The sequence below is a fragment of the Hyperolius riggenbachi genome, chromosome 9 (assembly GCF_040937935.1).
Source record: "Hyperolius riggenbachi isolate aHypRig1 chromosome 9, aHypRig1.pri, whole genome shotgun sequence".
Lineage (NCBI taxonomy): Eukaryota > Metazoa > Chordata > Amphibia > Anura > Hyperoliidae > Hyperolius > Hyperolius riggenbachi.
Genome location: NC_090654.1, coordinates 178,939,379 through 178,956,448, shown reverse-complemented (window position 1 = coordinate 178,956,448; position 17,070 = coordinate 178,939,379). Strand labels below are relative to the sequence as shown.

General features: G+C 45.6%; 1 long non-coding RNA gene across 1 annotated transcript; it reads left to right on the top strand.

Moving 5' to 3' along the window:
- Positions 1 to 267: 267 nt before the first annotated feature.
- On the top strand, positions 268 to 14,826 carry LOC137531787 (uncharacterized). The gene is made up of 3 exons (XR_011023752.1): positions 268 to 443; positions 11,151 to 11,235; positions 14,707 to 14,826. It is a non-coding gene; the product is annotated as an uncharacterized lncRNA (long non-coding RNA).
- Positions 14,827 to 17,070: the final 2,244 nt, after the last annotated feature.

The following is a 17,070-nucleotide window of genomic DNA, read 5'->3' as shown; positions in this document are numbered from 1 at the left end:
CAAGAGCAAAGTATCGCCAGTGGTACACATACCGCAGGTTGAAAAGACATGGTCTACTCCACCTCCCTTCTATGGTAACCTGGCCCCTCCCACACTCTTGTTTCTAGCTGTCAGATGTGAAATAGAAATTTAAGGCACTCCAAACATTTTTCTCTCAGCATGGTCAAGTTCAGACAGCACAACACAGGACCAAAGCAAGACTTATTTTGGGCAGTTGTAAGATCTAGTTAAAATAACTGTATGCAATAACAGGCTATGGGAGTACAGCCAAGCCACAATTAAAGCAATGCAGTCTTTTTTTGTGACTAGAACTGTCGTTTTTTAGTCCTGAAATGACGTATGACCTACACTCCTAACAGCAGAATAATATGGAGGGGGATGCAGGTGAGCAAGCTGGTCAATGAGATGCCAAAAATTCCAGCATGCAGATCTTTGCAAAACGGGTGAGTCAAATGCACTCCTTGGTGGTTTTGATTTATTGCATTTAATTTTAAATGAATATGGAATCATTAACATCTTATTGACTATCTCTATCAAAAACAAATTAAAGGAGCAGCAATAGTATTAGGCCGGTTCTACACCTGATGTTTGCAATGTGATGCAGTGCACACATCATATCGCAATGCAGAAATGAGACTTCATCTGACCCTGTCCTACGGCACGGCTACAGGATCGTAAGCATAGGCCCGCCCCAGCTGTGCAGGGAGTACGTCACAGGGATTCCCATCAGTTCTCACATGCACCAGCCTAGCACCACGCTCCTGTTGTACATACCGCTTGCATTGCTCATTGACTTCTTTTATTGCATAATCCGTGCGGTATGCATGGATCATGCGGTAATGCGCTGCAGACTTTGCATTGAGATTGCTGTGATTTTACCATTTATGGAAATGTGCCAAATGTGTGACCATAGATTTGTGTGGCCTTTGCGCAGGGATGTGGTGAGAAACAAGAAAAGGGCCTAAGAAGTAAACTAAATTTAAAGTCATGTCCAGGCCAAGGCTGTTAACAGTCAAACAACATGAGTCAGATGATAACAGGAACCATTTCCAGCGGGGCTCACAGTTGCGGCGTGCAAAACTGCAGATGGTTTGCCCAAAAACGATTTCACTGTGTTTGCATTTTCATGTGTTTTCCTAAATCAAGAGTGACCCATTGGATTACATTTTTCTGTGTGGTGATCTGCAAATGACACTAAACAGTAAAATGGTGATTTGCCCTAGTGAGCTTTATGAGTTTAGGTAAACAAAAGTTACAAAAGTACTGGCAGTGGAAGGTACTAATCGAATCTGACTAGAGATAAATTTGTCTCTTCGTCGAAGCTACCCATTTATCCTAAGACCCCCCTGGTGGTGCCTAACCCCCCCTGGTGGTGACTAACCCCTCCCTGGTGGTGCCTAACCCTAAGACAGCCTCTGGTGATTACTATGACCTAACTTCTCCCTACTCTCACACATAACTCTCTCCTAACCCTAACACACCCTGGTGGGGCCTAACCCTAAGAACCCCTGGTTATTACTTCTCCCTACTCTCACACAGAACCCGCTGGTGGTGCCTTACCCTATGACCCCCCCCCCCCTAGTGGTACCTAACCCTACGACCCCCCCCCCCACTTGTGATTCCTAACTCTAACCCTCCACCCTTGCGTGGTGGGGTGTGGGTGTCTAAATACCCTCCAGAAGAAAGGCACAGGAGACAAAAGCAGGAGCCCAGTAGTGCAATATGTTGAAACAATCGTGATTGTAAAAAGTAAAATACTATTCACAAAGGTGGGTTGCAGGGGGGCAACCGACCACAGTAGTAGGTGGAGACAATAAACCCAACTCCACTCAGGGTCAGGGCCGGCGCTACCATAGAGGAAAAGGAGGCAATTGCCCCAGGGCCCCAGAGCCTGTAGGGGCCCCCAGTGGCTACAAGAGGAAAAATATTTCAAAAAGACCTTATAGTTTTTGAGAAAATTGATTTTAAAAAGATTCGAAGGAAAAAAGTATACTTTTAAATGCAGTAAATGTCACTTTTATGGTACTGTAATTTTACATGTATCAAAAGAAAGAGCAATACATTTCCTGACGGGGTTTCCAAGGGGTCCATACGCAGCCGCAGCGCTTTGGCCAGGGATCGCTATACAGCCGCAATATGGCTGTATGAAGATCCCTTGCCTTTTTTCCTATTTCCCCCCCCAAAAAAATTTATGTTTAGAGTGTGGGAATTTTTTTTTTTAATTATGTGGGGACCCCCCCGGAAACTGTTTAACCCCTTGTCCCCTATGCAGGTTGGGATAGCCAGAATGTGGAGCTCCGACCGATTGGGGCTTCACACCCTGACTATACCAGCTGCAAAAAAGGTCCCTTAATGCCGATTTTTGTTCCGGGTTATCTGTTGGGGGGCCCCCAGGTTTATTTTGCCCTGGGGCCCCATTGTTGGTTAAACCGGCCCTGCTCAGGGTGGTCACTGCCCACCTGTATGTGGGCTCTCTCCTTGAAATATACAATAGAAATATATATATGTGGTTCTTGTCCCAATTTTTCAGAGAGATAAATAGCAATAGCAATTTAATACTAGCTTATTATTATTATCGCTATTTTTTAACCATAGCTATTTATCTCTCTAAAAAATTGGGACAAGAACCACATATACAGTATATATAAATAAATATTTCTATTGTAATGTGATATACACTTTTATACAGCCTGTGTCCTTATTCTTTCTGTGCACACTCTGCGTCCTTATATATACTAATTAGCCTGATTGAGACTATAATGTGAAATCATTAATACACAAACATGATCTCTAGTTCTTAGCCTAGTAATGTAATATTGATAACTGTTACAAATGTATGTCATATTATTCTGAGATATCAGTGTATTGAAGAGTTTCCTTTTGCTACTGTAGGCACTGTCATTGGCCTGAGGAAGTGGGCTCAGACTAGTGTTGGGCGAACACCTAGATGTTCGGGTTCGCGAACGTTCGCCGAACATCGCCGCGATGTTCGGGTGTTCGCGCCGAACTCCGAACATAATGGAAGTCAATGGGGACCCGAACTTTCGTGCTTTGTAAAGCTTCCTTACATGCTACATACCCCAAATTAGCAGGGTATGTGCACCTTGGGAGTGGGTACAAGAGGAAAAAAAATATTTGAAAAAGAGCTTATAGTTTTTGAGAAAATTGATTGTAAAGTTTCAAAGGAAAAACTGTCTTTTAAATGTGGAAAATGTCATATTTCTTGGCACAGGTAACATGCTTTTTTTCGCCATGCAGTCATAAATGTAATACAGAGAAGAGGTTCCAGGAAAAGGGATCGGTAACGCTAACCCAGCACCAGCAGCAGCACACGTGATGGAACAGGAGGAGGCGCAGGAGGAGAAGGCCACGCTTTGTGAGACACAACAATCCAGGCCTTGCATGAGGACAAGAAGCGTGCGGATAGCATGCTTTGTACCGCCATGCAGTCATAAATGTAATAAAGATAAGTGGTTCAATAAACAGGGACCACGCGGCAACGCTAACCCAGCAGCAGCAGACCTGATGGAACAGGAGGAGGCGCAGGAGGAGAAGGCCACGCTTTGTGAGACACAACAACCAAGGCCTTGCATGAGGTACCGCCATGCAGTCATAAATGTAATAAAGATAAGAGGTTCAATAAACAGGGACCACGCGGCAACGCTAACCCAGCAGCAGCAGACGTGATGGAACAGGAGGAGGCGCAGGAGGAGAAGGCCACGCTTTGTGAGACACAACAACCCAGGCCTTGCATGAGGACAAGAAGCGTGCGGATAGCATGCTTTGTACCGCAATGCAGTCATAAATGTAATAAAGATAAGTGGTTCAATAAACAGGGACCACGCGGCAACGCTAACCCAGCAGCAGCAGACGTAATGGAACAGGAGGAGGCGCAGGAGGAGAAGGCCATGCTTTTTGAGACACAACAACCCAGGCCTTGCATGAGGACAAAAAGCGTGCGGATATAGCAGCAATGCTTTTTGCCGCCATGCAGTCATAAATGTAATACAGATGAGAGGTTCAATAAACAGGGACCGGAAACGCTACACCATCCCAGATGTTCATTGGTCATGTTACTTGGTTGGGGTCCTGGAGTGTTGCATAGTCATTTCCAATCCAGGATTGATTCATTTTAATTTGAGTCAGACTGTCTGCATTTTCTGTGGAGAGGCGGATACGCCGATCTGTGACGATGCCTCCGGCAGCACTGAAACAGCGTTCCGACATAACGCTGGCTGCCGGGCAAGCCAGCACCTCTATTGCGTACATTGCCAGTTCGTGCCAGGTGTCTAGCTTCGATACCCAATAGTTGAAGGGTGCAGACGGATTGTTCGACACAGCTACGTCATCTGATATGTAGTCCTTGACCATCTTCTCCAGGCGATCGGTGTTGGAGGTGGATCTGCACGCTTGCTGTTCAGTGGGCTGCTGCTGCATGGGTGTCAGAAAATGTTTCCACTCCAAGGACACTGCCGATACCATTCCCTTTTGGGCACTAGCTGCGGCTTGCGTTGTTTGCTGCCCTCCTGGTCGTCCTGGGTTTGCGGAAGTCAGTCTGTCGGCGTACAACTGGCTAGAGGAGGGGGAGGATGTCAATCTCCTCTCTAAAGTCTCCACAAGGGCCTGCTGGTATTCTTCCATTTTGACCTGTCTGACTCTTTCTTCAAGCAGTTTTGGAACATTGTGTTTGTACCGTGGATCCAGAAGGGTATAAACCCAGTAATTGGTGTTGTCCAGAATGCGCACAATGCGTGGGTCACGTTCAATGCAGTCTAGCATGAATTGAGCCATGTGTGCCAGAGTCCTACCAGAATCCTCATCATCCTCTTGTGAGCGTTGTGATAGTTGTTGTGATGCATCATAGTCGTCACCTTCCTCCTGGTCTGCTTCTGCTGACCATTCGCGCTGAATTGTGGAAGTCCAACGTGCACCGCTCTGGCCCTCGTCAGTGGTGGCATGAAATTCCTGCTCCAACTCCAGCTGTTCCTCCTCCTCTTCTTCGTCATAGCTGCTGGGGCCAGCGTTCCCTGAGGCGGATGGCCTGATGTTGGTACCATCACGCTGATCGTTTTCTCCTTCAGATTCCCCCAGTTGCATCATGACAGCTGTTTCCTTGATTTTCAACATTGACCTCTTTAGTAAACACAGCAGTGGTATGGTAATGCTGACTGAGGAGTTGTCACTGCTCACAAGCAACGTGGATTGCTCAAAATTTTGGAGGACTTGGCAGAGGTCCAACATGTTGGCCCAATCGGATCCACAGAAGCTTGGCAGCTGTCCGGATGCGCCTCGGTACTGCGCCGTCATGTACTGGACCACTGCACTCTTCTGCTCACAAAAGCGGGCTAGCATGTGCAGCGTAGAATTCCAGCGCGTAGGGACATCACACAGCAAGCGATGGTGGGGGAGATTGAAGCGCTCCTGCATCTTGGCGAGTGCCCCCGAAGCAGTACTGGAATTTCTACAATGTTTGGCCACTCGACGCACCTTCAACAGAAGATCGGCCACGCCTGGGTATGTCCTCAGGAACTGCTGAACTACTAGGTTCATCACGTGCGCCAGGCAAGGGATGTGTGTCAGCTTAGCCAACCTTAAAGCGCGAATGAGATTACTCCCATTATCACACACAACCATGCCCGGTTTCAGGTCCAGCGGTGCCAGCCACAAATCCGTCTGTTCCTTTATTCCCTTCCAAATTTCCTCCCCTGTGTGCTGCTTATCCCCAAGGCAGATCAGCTTCAGCAACGCTTGCTGACGCATGCCAACAGCTGTGCTGCACTGCTTCCACGATCCTACTGCTGCTGGGTTAGCGTTTCCGGATGAGGTACAGCTTTGAGATGCGTTGGAGGAGAAGGAGTCAGAGAGGTAGGTGCTGCTGTTGTTATCCAGTGGGAGGGACGGCGGTGCAGCTGTTTGCGGCGTGGGCAACACCCGCGCCGTAGCAGGTGAGGAATCGCTGCCAGGCTCCACAAGGTTCACCCAGTGCGCGGTAAGGGAGATGTATCGACCCTGGCCGAACGCACTCGTCCAGGTGTCAGTGGTGAGGTGAACCTTGCAGGCAACGGCATTCTTCAAGCTTCGGGTTATTTTGCTGACCACGTGCTCATGCAACTCAGGCACTGCAGAGCGCGCAAAGTGGTAGCGGCTGGGAACCACGTAATGTGGGATGGCCACTGACATCATGCCCTTGAAGCTGTTTGTCTCCACCACTCGATATGGCAGCATTTCGCAGGCCAGAAGCTTGGCTATGCTGGCTGTTACTGCCACGGCCCGGGGGTCATTTGCTGGCAATTTCCTCTTGCGCTCAAACATCTCCAACACAGACAACTGAACCGTAGCGCTGCACACGGAAGGGATGTTGGTTGTTGTGTTTGATGAACACTGGGAGACCTCAAGAGCACTACTCCGGAAAGTGACAGTGTCAGCGTCGTCTGATGTTTGTGAATGTTGTGAACCACGCAATGGCTGGGCTACTGCTGCTGCTGAGGCGGGTCTGGTGGTGAGTCTGGTGAACCCAAGGGAGGCAGTGTTGCTGGTACCCTGTCCTGCCGCGTTTGCCCACAGAGTGGGATGTTTGGATAGCATGTGGCGGCTCATGCTGGTGGTGGAGAGGTTGTTAATACTTTTCCCCCTGCTCAGGCGGGTCTTGCACACCTTGCAAATCGCCATGGTAACATCCTCAGTGCAGTCTTCAAAGAAAGCCCAGACTTTGGAGCACCTGCCTTGCTGGCGATTTCTGTTTGCTCCTCTATTGCCTCTCACTTGAACTTCCACGCTTGTGGTGCCTGAAATTGCGCGCCGCCTACCTTGTGGCACAAGGCGAACTCGTGCAGCAGTTAGTTCTTCAACAGACTCATCTGTGGTGCTGCTACGACGGCGATGTTCTCGTTCACAAACAAAATCTGGGTCTCTGTCCACATTGTCCATACCCTCCTCTTCCATCTCCTCAAACTCGTCATATGTCATTGTGGGGGGCCGCCGCCGTGGAGTAGAGCTCCCCAGAACAACCTCTGCGCAGCTCACTCCAACGTCGTCTTCCAGATCTTGTCGGCCGACCTCCTGCAATTGCAACCCCTCCTGTCCAACTTGCTCTGGGATTTGGGTTTCCGAGTCCTCCTCGGACTCGCCTTGTATTTCAGTGCGCGTTGCATTTCCCACAGTTAATGGTTGTGAATCCGGGCACAACATTTCTGGCTGTTCCTCTATTGACCTTTGAAAGGTGGAAGTTTGTTGGGCTGGGAATAGCTCCTGCGAATACCCCATTGTGTCCTGAGGTAATTCATCGGACTGGTTATCTGGCAGTTGTGTGCGTGGTGTCGCTGCCGGTTGTGTCAGCTTTGTGCCCACTGGCTCCTTGTAACTGGCTGAGGACTCGGACCTCGTGCGTGATGTGCTGGTGCTGCTTAACCCACTGCTGGACGCTTGAGAGGTCATCCAAGTAATTATCTGGTCCTGTTCTTTTGGATTTGTGAGGGTTGTTGTCCTGGACAACATGGGCGGTATTGAGTGGGTTTTCTTGGGTGCTCCCCTGTGGCCTGTACGTGAACTGTCAGGGGAAACACCTCTTCCCTTGCCCCTCCCTCTTTCACCGGATTTCTTCCTCATTTCACTTATCCTTACAGTACACGCTGACTGGCAGCAGTACAGTGGCAGTACAGAAATGCTATACAGTACCACTATTCCCAGCAGCGACACAGAGCACAATGCTATACAGTGGCGGGTGAGCGGTGTACCACTATTCCCAGCAGCGACACAGAGCACAATGCTATACAGTGGCGGGTGAGCGGTGTACCACTATTCCCAGCAGCGACACAGAGCACAATGCTATACAGTGGCGGGTGAGCGGTGTACTACTATTCCCAGCAGACACAGAGTGGCAGTAAACAGAATGCTATATAGTGTGGCTGAGCGAGCGGTGTACTACTATTCCCAGCAGACACAGAACAGTAAACAGAATGCTATATAGTGTGGCTGAGCGAGGTACACAGAGTGGCAGTAAACAGAATGCTATATAGTGTGGCTGAGCGAGCGGTGTACTACTATTCCCAGCAGACACAGAACAGTAAACAGAATGCTATATAGTGTGGCTGAGCGGTGTACCACTATTCCCAGCAGCGACACAGAGCACAATGCTATACAGTGGCGGGTGAGCGGTGTACCACTATTCCCAGCAGCGACACAGAGCACAATGCTATACAGTGGCGGGTGAGCGGTGTACCACTATTCCCAGCAGCGACACAGAGCACAATGCTATACAGTGGCGGGTGAGCGGTGTACCACTATTCCCAGAAGACACAGAGTGGCAGTAAACAGAATGCTATATAGTGTGGCTGAGCGAGCGGTGTACTACTATTCCCAGCAGACACAGAACAGTAAACAGAATGCTATATAGTGTGGCTGAGCGAGGTACACAGAGTGGCAGTAAACAGAATGCTGAGTGAGCGGTGTACTACTATTCCCAGCAGACACAGAACAGTAAACAGAATGCTATATAGTGTGGCTGAGCGAGGTACACAGAGTGGCAGTAAACAGAATGCTGAGTGAGCGGTGTACTACTATTCCCAGCAGCGACACAATGACTGGGGGGACCCTGGCTAGCGTGGCTGGAGCGCGAACTACCCTGCCTGCCTACCCAAAGCTAAACCCTCAGACAAATGGCGGAAATATGACGTGGTTCGGGTATTTATTTACCCGAACCACGTGACAGTTCGGCCAATCAGAGCGCGTTCGGGTCCGAACCACGTGACCCGTTCGGCCAATCACAGCGCTAGCCGAACGTTCAGGGAACGTTCGGCCATGCGCTCTTAGTTCGGCCATGCGGCCGAACGGTTTGGCCGAACACCATTAGGTGTTCGGCCGAACTCGAACATCACCCGAACAGGGTGATGTTCTGCAGAACCCGAACAGTGGCGAACACTGTCCGCCCAACACTAGCTCAGACCCATGAAACTCGTTGCCTGTGCTACTAATAAAATCTTTTGTTATTACAAGGATTTTTCGTTACTGACGTAAGCTACCTCAATTTCTTTTCATTTTTAAACTTTTTTTAAATGATTTGATCTAACACCAGGGGGTCTCTTTCACCTTATTGTGCCTCCATCCTTGCACTCCCAAATTAAAAATCTTGGCTATAAAAGGGCACCCTTTTGTAGCTGAATCAAAAATATGAGCTACAAAAGGATGCCCTTTTGTAGCAGAATCAAAAACCTTGTAGCCGAATCACAAATATGGGATACAAAGGGGCGCCCTTTTGTAGCAGATCGAAAACCTTTTAGCCGAAAGAAAACTCAGGAGCCCTTTTCACTACCTTGTAGTCCATATTTGAAGAAATAACATTGAAGTCTATGGAGGAGCCCTATCAATACAGATGGCTGAGGAGCCCTTTTCAAGTGATTCCGTATGCATACCTCACAGCTATTGTATGAAACAAACAGAGGCACCAAAAGAATAAAATAGGCTAAAATGCCTAAAAATAATATATAGAGGAGGTAGTAGTGGACTTACCTTCTCCAAGCAGACACAAGGAACTGTTGATTTAGACAGTCAATAAAAATTGTATTTTACACACTCCAGAGATTTGTGCAGCACATGAAATAGTGTATTTCATGTCTGCACTCTGCAGATGTTATATGTCCTACCTTATTTCCTGATGAAGCAGGGTCATACCTGTGAAATGTGCTGCACAAATCTCTGGAGTGTTTAAAATACATTTTTATTGACTGTCTAAATCAACAGTTCCTTGTGTCTGCTTGGAGGAGGTAAGTCCACCACTACTTCCACGATATATTAGTTTTAAGCATTTTAGCCTATTTTATTCTTTTGGTGCCTCTGTTTGCTTCATACAATAGTTGAGTCCACCCCTGGTGGAGGGGTATCACCGCGTACGTACAAAAAGGGCGCCCGGACAAAAAGGGCGCGGGGTGTAAACGCTAATTAATAATTAATCATTAATAGCGTTTATAAAAATAGTGTGCTATATTTCGTTTACAAATAATGTTTTACAAAATTATAAATCATTAAATAATGTTTATGAAATCGGCAATTGTGAAAACGTTAATCTTCCCTGTTACAAAAGTTAAACTTATAATTACGTTTATTAAAAAAACAATAATATATGTTTAATTGTTATAATTGTATACTATTGTGAATAACCTTCATTTATGGTTTGTTCTTATAATAAAATCTGAAAATATTGTTTATAACGATGATATAAATATAACTACGTTCGTAATAAGTGTTGTAAAACATTAGTAAGTATTACTAACATTTTACTAAAACTATACCTAAGCCTACTCTCACACAGAACCCTCCCTGTACCTATCCCTAACCCCTAGACCCCCCTGGTGGTGCCTAACCCTAAGACCCCCCTGGTGGTGCCTAACCCTAAGACCCCCCTGGTGGTGCCTAACCCTAAGACCCCCCTGGTGGTGCCTAAACCTAAGACCCCCCTGGTGGTGCCTAAACCTAAGACCCCCCTGGTGGTGCCTAACCCTAAAACCCCCCTGGTGGTGCCTAAACCTAAGACCCCCCTGGTGGTGCCTAAACCTAAGACCCCCCTGGTGGTGCCTAAACCTAAGACCCCCCTGGTGGTGCCTAACCCTAAGACCCCCCTGGTGGTGCCTAACCCTAAGACCCCCCTGGTGGTGCCTAAACCTAAGACCCCCCTGGTGGTGCCTAAACCTAAGACCCCCTGGTGGTGCCTAACCCTAACCACCCCCCTTACTGATCGCTTTATTATGTGGATAATAATGTTTTACTAATTGTGGCTGCAAAAAATATATTGCAATTTACGTTACGCACTGATCGCTTTATTTTGTGAATAATAATGTTTTACAAACAGTAAGGGATAAAACTTTAAATAATGTTTTAATTAGTTAAATAAGATAAATATGTTTAGTATTTTTATAAACGTTATTCGGCACGGGTGCATTTTATAAACTTAAATCACCACAAGCACAGTTATAAATCATTAAAAATCTCCTGGCGCCGTTTGTAAATGTTATTTAACTCCGGCACCCTTTTTTCCTGCTCGCCGCCCATTAAACGTTATTTATTATGAGAGTGAATGGCGGCTCCCTTTTTGTCCAGTAGCTGCCTGCACCCTTTTTTCCCGCTTCCGGGTGTCACCACCCTTTTTTCCTTATCTACAGAGAGCGGCTTCTTAATCCTGAGTGGGGACAGGTCTAATCTTTCCACCTGCATTTACAGTGGTTGCCTTTGAGTTGACCCTGGATTGTGAGTATTACCTACTTACTTTACATATATCAACAATTCCAGTACGTATTACACTATATCGGGCTCTCTGTGTCCCCTTTTTGTAAACTCACAGAAGTTGTAACACTATGGCACTTGTTCATTTCAGGTTTCTCCTAAATTTTCTTCTAGGAGATCATTTTTCATCTTCTGTTTAAAATAACTTTTCAGCACTTGAAAAAGTACCAAAAAGTAGGTGAAATAGTACTATCAAAATTATTTAAAGTATTTTCTTGCTTGCTTGTGGCTTAAAAAGCATTTTATTGATGTGAAAGTATCACCTTCTAGGAGAAACAGTGAATTGAATAAGGGCATAAAGGCTTATGATTGGGTGAGTCTAACCGCAGACAAAAGCAGTAACTCTCTATGAAATGCAGTAGCTACTTACCATACTGAGAACTGAGTGGTAATGGTACAGTGAATTCAGAGCTGGAAAACAATAAAATGATTGTTTATTAAGTATATTTATAAATGGCAGTGTTTTGTTGTAGTTGCCCTTTAACAGGAAAGCTATGTTGACAATGGGACGTTGCGTTGTGTTCCCTGAATAACAAGAACACAAAAGTCGCACCGCAGGTTATGCGACCGTTAGGTGGCATCCAGTGAATTAGGTGGCATCCAGTGAAGCATACATTAAAAAATATGCTTTACTGCCTCTGTTAATGCATGCGGTATGCAGTTACTCACAGCGCACACTGAATCCCAACACACCAAATGCACTGTGAACGTTCCATAGACTTATTATTGCAATGCGACTTTCTGGTTTCGATTCCCCCCCATAAAGTCGGACTGCAACGTCCCACTATGAACCTAGTCTAACTCCCAAGAATAGGATACATCTTTTTGCCAGACAATACATTTTCCATTCCCATTCCTTCTGTGTGCTTGTATATATTTTCATAACCACCCTTCAAAAAAATTTACTAATTTAAGAATTGCTAATATTCCTTTTGATCAGTCAACCACATATACCAACCGAACAATAGCATAATGCAGTACTCTGGATATATTTCAATTTACGGGTAATAGTAAAGAGAACATATAAAATAAAGCACGTTTCTAAAACAGATCATCTGAAGAACGTACAATATAAACTCAATTATGTTTACATCTTTTAATATTTAGTTCTAAATTGCATTTAGCTCTACAGCGCCTTTAGTCATCTAAGTTATTATCAATTTCAGTCGTTTTTTATGCATGAATGTTTTATGTCTGTCTGATCTTTTATTTTAATATTTCATATATTCCATGAGATGTATTTTGAGGCAACATAAAACAATTATTCGTTCAGTCTTTGCTCTCTATGGATTGCCAGAGGGGAAAAGGACTTAAGAAATTTGTGTTCGTGTCATTTTAATTGTACTTCTTGAGACCAGTAATGGTCTAAGGAATTACTTCATTGAGATGCTTGGAGCAGAGGTGAGACAGCTCTGCAAATCCCAGCAATGTTATACTTTAACCATCAAAGATCAAGATCTGCTTATAAAGAATTGAAAAATTTGCAGATTAATCTAGATTTAAAGGGAATATCTGGTGATTTTTTTTTCATTTTATTTATTTTATTACTAAAATATTGACTATGGAAATCTTTGTATACTTTTGTATCAGTAAAATATTAAGTATTACAAATGTTAGTCTTATTTTTAGTGCTGGTTTAAAGTAAGTCTGAAGCAAAAAAAACTAGGGATGGGACGAATCCACAATTTCTTCGAATCCGAATCCGGTATAGGGGCCTTTAGGTAGGTAGGTAGGTATAGGGGCCTGTAGGTAGGTAGGTGGGTAGGTATAGGAGCCTGTAGGTAGGTAGATGGGTAGGTAGGTATACGGGCCTTTAGGTGGGTAGGTAGGTAGTTATAGGGGCCTGTAGGTAGGTAGATGGGTAGGTAGGTATACGGGCCTTTAGGTAGGTAGGTATAGGGGCCTTAAGGTAGGTATAGGGGCCTTCATGTAGGTAGCCCCCCATGCCTCCTCCGCTCACCGCCAGCCAGCCAACCCCTAGGCCCCCCCCCCCGGGTTCCTCCTTCCCCCGTGCCTCCTCCGCTCACCGCCAACCCCCCCACGGCCCCCTCCGTCCCCCGTGCCTCCTCCGCTCACCCCTGCATAAGTATCTACTCACCTTTCCCGTGGAGCGCAGAGCGGCAGACCTCTTTGTTACTTCCCTGTCCCCTCTAGTGGCCGGACCGGCTAACCACATGCCTTGATAAAGGGGGACCCTGCATGGCCTCGAAACAATTGTTGGTCCATCTTGTGGAAACTGGCACAATACATTTTATGTGCTTTTGACTAATGGTGTGCTGACGATCTTTGCAATTTCGCCTTTTACTGATGACGTCATTGTAAGAGCTGGTCACTAGGGGGAACCAGGAAGTCAGCGAGAGGTCTGCCGCTCTGCGCTCCGCTCAGGTGAGTTGATGCTAACTATGCGGGCGGGGGGGCGAGCGGAGGAGGTGCGGGGGGGTCGGAGGAGGACGAGTGCGAGTGGCGGATGCACGGCGATGCAGCGTCGGGATTCGGCGGATTCGGAAAGTGAAAAATGGTGTCGGGATTCGAATCCACGAATCTCGAATATTTCCTAATATTCGAGGGATTCGTGGATTCGCCGAATTCATCGTCCCATCCCTAAAAAAAACAAAAACAAAACAGATACTCACCTAAGATGAAAGGCTCTGGGTCCTATAGAGCCTTCCTGTTCCTCTCTTCGTCCTGTCGTTCTTGTGCTGGCTCCCCCGTTAGCAGTCGGAGATTACTCTCTTCTGGTGCGGGTGGTCTTTGGAAGTCTTTGGGAGCACTTTAGCTCCTGAAGACAGGTAGCTCCATACTGCGTACCTGCAAGTGCCTTCTCTCGCACGCGTGCAATACAGTCAGAGCCACCCATCTTGGGCTCCCGAAGCACCTGCCAAAGACTGCTGAAGCCTCCAGCAGTGGGAGATTTAACTGGAGAAGCCTGCAGAGGAACGAGGGGAGGAGAAGAGGAATGGGAAGTTTCTATAGGACCAAGAGCCTTCCCTCTCCTTAGGTGGTTTTGTGTTTTGTTTTGTTTGTTTTTTGCTTCCGACTTGCTTTAACTGACCAATTTTGTATTTAAATATTATTATTTTCTTCCGTGTCAAATAGTTTTATAATGAACAATACCCTTAAGTCAGAAGACTTGACGGTTCTGTAATGTTAAAGACGTGTTTGCTACAGCAAAGCAAGAGAGTTATGTGGTTGCTAATAACCCAACAAATAGCGTTTGGAAAAAAAGAATCTTTATTTGTAAGATTTCTAGTGTCACTAATATAAACATGCATTTTGTAGAAATAATAATAATAATAATAATAATAATAATAATAAGAAGAAGAAGAAGAAGAAGAAGAAAAAACGAAATCTTACAAAATCTAAGTAACATTTATAGGTTGTAGGTTATTTCATTTCATGGCATAAAGTAATGACATCGTCCTTATTTTCTTTCAGGAAGGTATACATGGGTCTTTGTGGACATCATACATCAGCATGTCTAAACCTGCAGTGTTCAGTCACAGCGAGAAGAAGAACCATCATAGCAAAACATGTGTGACTAAATATGATATTAAGCTTGGGTTAAGTTGTAATAAAAATCTTGAAATGTTGATGAAACAATTGGCTGTTCCACTGTATTTTACTGGCAGAAGCATTTTAAGTTTGGCAACACGGAAGTGAATTAGGAAATGCACTGCCAATAGATTTTGTCATCTGCCGCCATTATGGATGTAAACAATGGCAATGCTAAATAACTATTGTAAGACAAAAGGCTTATTTACCTTCTTAATCAAATGAATTCAAAAATTATGGGGTAAATTTACTAACTAATTGTAATCTTAATGTGTGCAAACCACAAGTCCAGTTTTGGAGGTTAGGGGTTAAACTAGGTAGAGGTAAAGGATTTCCCTACAGCAAAAAGAAGTTCTTGCTACAGAATTCTGGTATGATGTGAATATACAGTATGTGGTCATCAGCAACAGTCCAAACAGAAATGCCTTATGATCCAATGGGAAGGTAGAACCCAAACAATAATGTATATATTTAATAACGTTTTCCTAGTATTGAGAAATCTTTGAGTATGACCAAAATAGATGCATTAAGGTAGCATTAGCTGACATTTAGGGCATGTTAAATCCCCTGGAACCTAGCAAAATGGGCTGTAGTAAGATATTTCTACTGGATGATCTCTGTACTTATTCATTTAGTCGACTCCAACTTTCTGTGATACAGGTCTGCATGATACAGGTCTGAATAATTATATCTTAAAAATAGGCAAGGAAGCCTTCGGAGTCTCTAATCTTCAAGATTGAAATTGCATACAGGTCTAATTTAGATGGGCTATATATAAAAAAAAGGAATTGTCACAATGCTAAAAGAAATGTTGCAAAGTGGTTTGTTGCTAGTGTTTGAATCATTTTCATTGTAAGGCATGTATTATACTAAATTCACACTTTGGACTAGGGGTGTAACAATAAATGCAGCCGGAGGGGCCCATAGAGGAAAAAGGCTAAAGGGCATTCCATTGGTTCTGGGGCCCAACTAGTGCCATTTTTAGGGTCAGGAGGGGGGTGCAGCGCAGGAAGGAGGAGCAGCAGGCGCACACACAGTGTGGAGGAGAGGGGCCCTACTCCCCCTTCAGCGCTCCCACCTACAAAAATAACAGCAGAAGCAGCAGGCAGGGAACATGGACTCACCTCTTGCGTTCCATGTGACATCCGATCTTCTCTGCAGTGCCTCACTCTACTTTCTGAGCTAATCAGGAAGTAGAGGAAAGTGTAGAGAGAAGTGCTGCAGAGAAGACCGAAAGTCACATGGAATGCAAGAGGTGAGTATGCGTACCCTGCCCGCTGCTGTCATTTCTGGAGGAGGGAGCACTGAAGGGGGACCCCAAAGTGATGGAGGGGGGAAGTCAGGCCTTCCTCCCTGCCACTGTGTGTGCCTGCTACCCTCCCCTCATAACCCTGGGGTGCCTATAACTGGCTATCTATACTGGGGACACCTGTAGCTGGCTACCTATGCTGGGGACTCCTATAGATGGCTATCTATACTGGAAGCACATATCACTGGCTACCAATACTGGGGGCACCTATAGATGGCTACTTATACTGGGGGCACCTATAGCTGGCTACCTCTACTAAGGGAACCTATAGCTGGCTATCTATACTGGGGGCACCGATACCAGGCTACCTATACTGGGGGAACCGATACCAGGCTACTTGTACTGGGGGCACCTATACCTGGCTACTTATACTGGAGGCACCTATACCTGGATACCTATAGTGGGGGCATATATAACTGGCTACCTATACTGTACGCATCCGAGACGTGGACAACAATCGCCAAACAAGAACACCAACTTAATGCTTTCCACATGCGCTCTCTAAGATCTATTTTGGGAGTCACGTGGGAGGACAAAATGAGCATGGGGCTGTTCTCTCGAAGAGCCATGTGTCATGGCAATTCTCAAACAGAGAAAACTCTGCTGGCTGGGTAATGTATATAGAATAGAACCAAAAAGATTACCTCAGCAGGTTCTGTTGGGTCAAACTGCACAAGCAAAAAGACCAGTGGGGCGACCAATGCTGCAGTTCAAAGACTCTTGCAAGAGCGATGTGAATTGCTTTGGCATTAATACTGGAGGCTGGGAGAAACGTGCTGAAATTAGATCCTTATGACATCAAGAAGACCTAAGTACTGACACTAAAAGACATGACGAAGTCTGGCTGGAAAATCTAAAGCAGAAAAGACTTTGCATCACTTGGTTGCAGCCACCGATTTACATTTCATTTGTGACAAATGTGGCAAGAAATGCCGTTT